The 6,445-nt window shown below is 44.1% G+C and overlaps 1 long non-coding RNA gene across 1 annotated transcript; it reads left to right on the forward strand.

Moving 5' to 3' along the window:
• Nucleotides 1-290: 290 nt before the first annotated feature.
• Nucleotides 291-3,118, forward strand: LOC103875809. The gene is made up of 2 exons (XR_634774.3): nucleotides 291-600; nucleotides 2,128-3,118. It is a non-coding gene; the product is annotated as an uncharacterized LOC103875809 (long non-coding RNA).
• Nucleotides 3,119-6,445: the final 3,327 nt, after the last annotated feature.

The following is a 6,445-nucleotide window of genomic DNA, read 5'->3' on the forward strand; positions in this document are numbered from 1 at the left end:
CTCTAATGATGTTCACATTCTAGCTCCTATAATCTATGAATATGTTAGGTTACAGGGCAAAGGGGAATTAAGACAGCAGGCGGAATGAAGGTTAATTAACTGGCTTTTTTTGAGATGGAGTGCCACCAGCCGGGCGCTGGAGTGCAGTTGCTTGTGATCTCGGCTCACTGCAAGCTCCCGCCTCCCGGGTTCCCGCCATTCTGCCTCAGCCTCCCGAGTAGCTGGGACTACAGGCGCCCGCCACCTCGCCCGGCTAGTGTTTTGTATTTTTTAGTAGAGACAGGGTTTCACCGTGTTAGCCAGGATGGTCTCGATCTCCTGACCTCGTGATCCGCCCGTCTCGGCCTCCCAAAGTGCTGGGATTACAGGCTTGAGCCACCGTGCCCAGCCTAACTGACCTTAAGATAGGGAATGTAGCATAATTTATCCAGGTGAGCCCAATATAATCCCAGTGGAGAAGGAGACAGAAGAATCAGAGTCAGAGAAGACGTGGCTACAGAGGCAGAGTGATGAGATGTGAGGACTCTGCCTGCCGTTGCTAACTTTCAAGATGAAGGAAGGGGGCCATGAACCATGGGATGCCTCTAGAAGCTGGAAAAGGTAAGGAAACAGATTCTCCCCTAGACTTCCAGAAAGCTCTGCTGACGCCTTGATTTTAGCCTGGTGAGACCCATTTCAGACTTCCAACCTCCAGTACGCGAAGGTAATACATTTGTGTTGTTTTAACCTATTAAGTTCTAAAATTACTGAACCCAATTTCATTTCTTCTCTCCCTTTACAAGGTAGGTGCTATTAACAGTGAAATGACAAAGCAAAAGCAAAGTGGAGAAAAGCACCAGCAAAGGGCATGCCTCGCTGGCTACAGATTGCAGTGGCCTCTTCTCAATTCCTATCTTAATATGTATCACATGCCCTGCCTGAGATAATAAGGACTCTTTCTCCCATTCCCTCAGTCTTCAGGTTGCCTCTACTTCTCTTCCATTTTCTTTTTCCTTGATATGGTTCCCTTCTTTCTCATTCTTCTCTTCTTTCATTTCCCTGGTGGTTTTCTCTCCACTTCTTCCCCCTCTGATAGGAAATATTATAGCAGTGGCCCAAGCTAGAAGAAAAAGTACACACCTACCAGCTCCCTTCCTTCCTCACAACACCTACACAGCTGCTGAGGAAGCCTTGAATGAAAGCTAGAAAACAACAAATAGGAAAAGAGGCATTTGAAAACAGAACAGAAATAGTCATAGACGGGTGACAGGCAGGAGATGCCACCTCATTGACAGCTGCCACCATTTTCCATAGAGAAGTTATTCCATTGTAGTATACACCAGGGCTGGTTTTAAATATTGTTCCTATGTACTTGGTAGTGTAGTGGAAGCTCCTCCATTTCTCTAAATAGTTAACTGCATACTTAGAGCTCTTGGTAGAGTTTAGAACAGTTAATTATTCTGAGTGTACCTAGCCGCATCACTGTCTGTCATCTGTACAAAATTTGATAAGCCCTTTAAGATAGTTAGATATTTATTGAGACTCTGCTGTATATTTGGCAGTGCACCAGATATGGGTAGTGGTGGTGGAAGCAAGCAATAGGACCAGTGGAGCCTGCTTTCTAATAGAGAGTGATCTCTCTGGTGCTGTTACAAGTACAGCATATAAGCAGTTTACTGGAGGTATTGTCTTCAAGAGGTGAGCTCACCGAATTTACACACATCAAAGCCAGAATTCCTCCCCTTGCAGGGGTTAGCCTGTAACTCTGTGCCTCTCAAGTGTATACTAACTTTTTCCATGGGAATTATGCTTCTGAAGCATGAGGAAAGAACACACCCTTGTTTCCATTTTCTCTGCTGCTTTGGATGTGATCTCTCCAGGTGTGCAAAATAATGCCTCGGTATCATTTTGACCTGTGTTGTCATTTTACAAAGTTTATCAGAAGACTTCATATCGGATGGAAGCAAATCTTTAGAAGGGATGTTATAACAACTTGAACAGCCCATCATGCTTTAGGCATGCTCCCTGTCAGGGCTTTGTTTTCATTCATTAGAGATGGAGGGGGAGGAAGCTTAAAATGTGTAATTCTAATCACCTGTTCCTACAGCTCTCTAACTGGTCTCCATGGCTTCTCTTTCCTTCCTCCAGTCTTGCCGATGAACCTTGATTAGAGGACAACACAACACGAACAGCCACTCCTCCCTCTGCCTCCTGACTCCTTATTTGAGTTAGAGGTTCTCGTAACACCTGCATCTCCCTTTTGTCACATGGAGTTGTGATTGCCTATTTACTCATCTGCATCTCCTACTGAATTCTGATCCATGGTGGCTGGCCCATGCCTGTCTTGTGTACATTTGCATGTAAACCACTTAACCCAAGTGCTAGGAAACAAACAGTACACACAGGTGTGTGGAGTGATTGAAATCTAATTTGCTACCTAAGAATGCACAGTGATTCCTCAGTGTTTATTAGATCAGGCCTAGACTCTTCATTTCAGTTTTCAACTCCTCTGATTTTTCTTTTATACAGCCTTTCAGATCTCTTGGTTCTCATCTGGCTCTTGCATCCTTATGCCGTGGGTTGATTCCTCTGCCTGCCTATCTGTAGTAGCTCATCTCCTAAGATGGCTGCCATCAATTTCTTCTCTTCTGTATACACATGCCACTCCCACATTGAGAGATGCAGTCGCCTTTTTTACCCCTGGAATCTGGTCTGGCCTGTGACTAATTTCAATAATAGAATCTCGCGTTTCTATTGAAACTACAAAAAAAATATTATGTCAGCTACTGAGTTTTGGGGTGGTTTGTTATATGGCAATAGATATCCTCAATACTATTCTTCAAAGTCCGAAACCTACATTTTCTGTGAATCCTTACCTTGCTAGTCTAGTTAACACCGATCTCCTCCTTCTCTAACTCCCATAGAACTTTGTTGATGCCACACACGTTTTGTTATCCAACTGTATGTATTACTACTTTCTCTTTCCTGAATGCCAATATGAACTCCATGACCAAATTATATGGTCTTCGAAGATACCAAATAGTGGAAATAGGTCTTTTGTAATCCCTTCCACAAGTCCTAGTACTGAATAAAAATGTAATGGCTGTTGAATTGGATGAAAAGTAAAAATATTCTTGGCCATTTTCGCTCTCTGCCAATTATTTTGACTTTTTTTCACAGTATCTTTGAGCGCATTCTTTCAATCATGGTTATAAAAAGCATGTGTGGCAGCAGGCAGCCCTTAGGCTCCTTCCCCCTGCAGACAGTCTGTGACAGCGCATTGGTTCTCGAAACAGTCCAGGAGCAGCAGCAGCAGCAGCATCTGGGAACCTGTTAGAAATGCAGATCCTTGGGCTTACCTCAGACCTACTGAATGAGAAGTCCTGGGGTTGGAGCCCAGCATTCTGTGTTTTACCAAGCTTTCCAGATAATTCTGATGCATATTAAGGACGAGAATCATTCTAGTAGGGGAAAGACTCCTGGTTTAAGATTAGAAGGTCTTGGAGTTTTTGGTCCTAACACGTTTTGGTCCTGACGCTTATGTATCAATGAGAAAGTTACTTAACTTCCCTGAGCCTCTCCTTCCTCATCTGTATTATAATAATCCTAACCCTGAGATGGGAGAGTGTCTTAGTTCATTTTGTGTTGCTATAAAGGAAAACCTGAGACTGGGTAACTTATAAAGAAAAGAGGTTTGTTCTGACTTATGGTTCTGCAAACTATACAAGAAGGATACCTCTGGCATCTGCTTCTGCAAAGGCATCTGGAAGCCTACAATCACAGTGTAGGCAAAGGGGGAGCAGGTGTGTTACACAGCAAGCGAGGTAGCAAAAAAAACGGACAGGTTCTTAAACAAGCAGCTCTCACATGAACTAATACAGTGAGAACTCACTTATTACTGTGGGGAAGGCACCAAGGCATTCATGAGGGTACCACCCTCATGACCAAAACACCTCCCCCCACCTCCAACATTGGGGGTCACATTTCAACATGAGATTTGGAGGTGACAAACATCCAAACTATGTCAGAGAGTCAACTGAAATCATATTTATGACTCATCCTTAAAAATTGTAAAAGGACCAGGAGTGGTAACTCATGCCTATAATCCCAGCACTTTGGGAGGCTGATGCAGGAGGATTGCTTGAGCCCAGGAGTTAGAGACCAGCTTGGGCAACATAGAACTTATCTCTACAAAAATTTAGCCAGGCATGATGGCACATGTCTGCAGCCCAAGTTCTTGGGAGGCTGAGGTGGGAGGATTGCTTGAGCCTGGGAGATTGAGGCTACAGAGAGCCATAATGACACCACTGTACTCCAGCCTGGGTCACATAGTGGCCTGTTTCAAAACAAACAAGAAAGAACACACAAAAACCCTGTAAAAATATAGTGATGAAAGTCACAATTAGGCTGGACTGAATGGCTCACACCTGCAATCCCAGCACTTTGGGAGGCCAAGGTGAGGGAAGACTGAGCCCAGGAGTTTGAGACTAGCCTGGGCAACATGGTAAAACCCCATCTCTACAAAAAATTAGGCATGGTGGTGCACATCTCTAGGACCAGGTACCCGGGAGGCTGAGGTGAGAAGATTGCCTGAGCCCTTGAGGTCGAGACTGCAGTGAGCTGTGACTGTGCCTGCCACTGCATTTCAGCTTGGGTGACAGAGTAAGACCCTGTCTCCAAAAAAAAAAAAAAAAAAAAAGTCACAAGGTAGAATAGGATTGAAGACAGAGAAGAATGCTTTCATTTTAAATTACTTTGCTCCCTCTTCCTTCCTGTCGTGGACTCAGTATAATTCTATCTGCCTTGGCAGGCCTTTGATTTCACAAGTTCATGAGCAGTGGCTTGTGTAATATTCCCAAGTCAGGTTCCAGGTTATCCGTATATACTTCTCTCCCTTAGTAATGGCTGGCTACAACGTAATTTTTAAGACCCAAGTAATTTCACAGTGATGCAACTGAAAAACTTCCTGTCAACTATTAAAACTAATATGTTTGATAACTTCACTAATAAAGGTAAAACTTAACCAGGAGAATGTAAGCCAACAAACCAAGTTTAAATTGAGTTTAAGTATTTATTCAAGATCAAACCATATTCATTTGATATATCAACTAGTGAAGATGAATTCACTACATGGGAAGTATTGTCACCAAATTATAAATCTGGTGGAATAAAGGGGGAACTAAAGGTGAAGCAAACTGTAAATGTATTAAGTGTGTATCAAGTTGGACGGAGCAATGAACATGCTATGAGATCCCAGGCAGTTCTGCATGGCTGAGCAGAGGCTGACTACATGGAAAAAAAGTCTTTGGAGGATTCAGGGTAATGTTTCTGAGTTGTGGTTTACCAAGCCTCAAGACAGCAAGTCCACAGGGAAAGAGTGAGCCTGGCACCCAAACGGAAGCAAGCCTTGCTGTCTAGGGTGAGGTAACCTAAGAGTTCCAGTCAGAGATATGAAGCTATTGCTCAATTTGCAATGTTTTCTCACTTCACAGACTGTGAGCATGGAATTAAGCTCAGACGTCTGTCCTGGGCCAGGAGTAGGAAGATGCACTCTTGGGCTCATGTGATCCTCCCACCTCAGCCTCCCATGTAGCTAGGACTACAGGCACACGCCACCATGCCTGGTGAGACCTTATTGTTTCATCTCCGAACTCCGACTCTGATTAGTGGTGTGAAAGTGAGCAAGTCATTTCCCCTTTCCGAGCCTCATTACACTCATTTTGTCAAGTGCGAGGGTTGAAGCTTTTCCACCCCTGAGATTAAAAGGTTGAGTCTGGAAGCAGGATAAAAAGGATTACAGTTTAAGGAAAGAGCCGGCTGCTTTCAATAATGAGAGGCAGTGGGGCCTGCGAGAGGCTGTCCCTTTTCAGGAAGTATCCACGGGAGTGGACATTGCTGTAGAGTATCTAAAACTGTACCCTGTATGTAGTTCGCAAACCAGTGATTCCCTCACATCACAGTAAATTGATGAGTGAAATTTCTGAGTAACTAACTGCACAGTCGACACTAGAAAAGTAAGGAATATAGCTTTAAAAAAAATGAAAAGAAACCAGCAAGAAAGGTGTCTTAGTTACCTATCGCTTAGTTATCTTGCAGTTTTCTGAGGGACAGGAATGCAAGCAGACTGGTGCTGGGTCTGTTTCAGTGAGGCAGTCATCTCATTCACATGGTAGCTGGCAAGATTCAGTTTCTTGTGGGCAGCTGGTCAATTCCTTGTCACCTGGGCCTCTCTGTTGAGCATCTCACAACATGGCAGCTTAATCAGATCAAGCAAGCAGGAGGACCAGAGAGAGTGCTAGCAAGAGAGAGTGCTGGCAAGATGGAAGTGAAGGTCTGTTGTGTTCTAATCTTAGCAGTAATTGCCCATCACTATTTGGGTATTCTGTTTCTTAGAAGCAAGTCATAGCCAGGCGCAGTGGCTCCCACCTGTAATCCCAGCACTTTGGGAGGTCGGGACCAACATGGA

This window comes from Papio anubis, chromosome 9 (assembly GCF_008728515.1).
Source record: "Papio anubis isolate 15944 chromosome 9, Panubis1.0, whole genome shotgun sequence".
Lineage (NCBI taxonomy): Eukaryota > Metazoa > Chordata > Mammalia > Primates > Cercopithecidae > Papio > Papio anubis.